Consider the following 1404-nt stretch of genomic DNA (forward strand, 5'->3'; position numbering starts at 1 on the left):
GGAAGTGAGAAATAGATTTAAGGGCCTAGATCTGATAGATAGAGTGCCTGATGAACTATGGAATGAGGTTCATGATATTGTACAGGAGACAGGGGTCAAGACCATCCCCATGGAAAAGAAATGCAAAAAAGCAAAATGGCTGTCTGGGGAGGCCTTACAAATAGCTGTGAAAAGAAGAGAAGTGAAAAGTAAAGGAGAAAAGGAAAGATATAAACATCTGAATGCAGAGTTCCAAAGAATAGCAAGAAGAGATAAGACAGCCTTCTTCAGCAATCAATGCAAAGAAATAGAGGAAAACAACAGAATGGGAAAGACTAGGGATCTCTTCAAGAAAATCAGAGATACCAAAGGAACATTTCAGGCAAAGATGAGCTCGATAAAGGACAGAAATGGTATAGACCTAACAGAAGCAGAAGATATTAAGAAGAGGTGGCAAGAATACACAGAAGAACTGTACAAAAAAGATCGTCACGACCCAGATAATCACGATGGTGTGATCACTGACCTAGAGCAGGACATCCTGGAATGTGAAGTCAAGTGGGCCTTAGAAAGCATCACTACGAACAAAGCTAGTGGAGGTGATGGAATTTCAGTTGAGCTATTCCAAATCCTGAAAGATGATGCTGTGAAAGTGCTGCACTCAGTATGCCAGCAAATTTGGAAAACTCAGCAGTGGCCACAGGACTGGAAAAGGTCAGTTTTAATTCCAATCCCAAAGAAAGGCAATGCCAAAGAATGCTCAAACTACCGCACAATTGCACTCATCTCACACGCTAGTGAAGTAATGCTCAAAATTCTCCAAGTCAGGCTTCAGCAATATGTGAACGGTGAACTTCCAGATGTTCAAGCTGGTTTTAGAAAAGGCAGAGGAACCAGAGATCAAATTTCCAACATCCGTTGGATCATAGAAAAAGCAAGAGAGTTCCAGAAAAACATCTATTTCTGCTTTATAGTCATGCCAAAGTCTTTGACTGTGTGGATCACAATAAACTGGAAAATTCTGAAAGAGATGGAATACCAGAACACCTGATCTGCCTCTTGAGAAATTTGTATGCAGGTCAGGAAGCAACGGTTAGAACTAGACATGGAACAACAGACTGGTTCCAAATAGGAAAAGGAGTTCGTCAAGGCTGTATATTGTCACCCTGTTTATTTAACTTATATGCAGAGTACATCATGAGAAATGCTGGACTGGAAGAAACACAAGCTGGAATCAAGATTGCTGGGAGAAATATCAATAACCTCAGATATGCAGATGACACCACCCTTATGGCAGAAAGTGAAGAGGAACTAAAAAGCCTCTTGATGAAGGTGAAAGCGGAGAGTGAAAAAGTTGGCTTAAAGCTCAACATTCAGAAAACGAAGATCATGGCATCTGGTCCCACCACTTCATGGGAAATAGAT

The sequence above is a fragment of the Bison bison genome, unplaced genomic scaffold (assembly GCF_000754665.1).
Source record: "Bison bison bison isolate TAMUID 2011002044 unplaced genomic scaffold, Bison_UMD1.0 scf7180017864316, whole genome shotgun sequence".
NCBI lineage: Eukaryota > Metazoa > Chordata > Mammalia > Artiodactyla > Bovidae > Bison > Bison bison.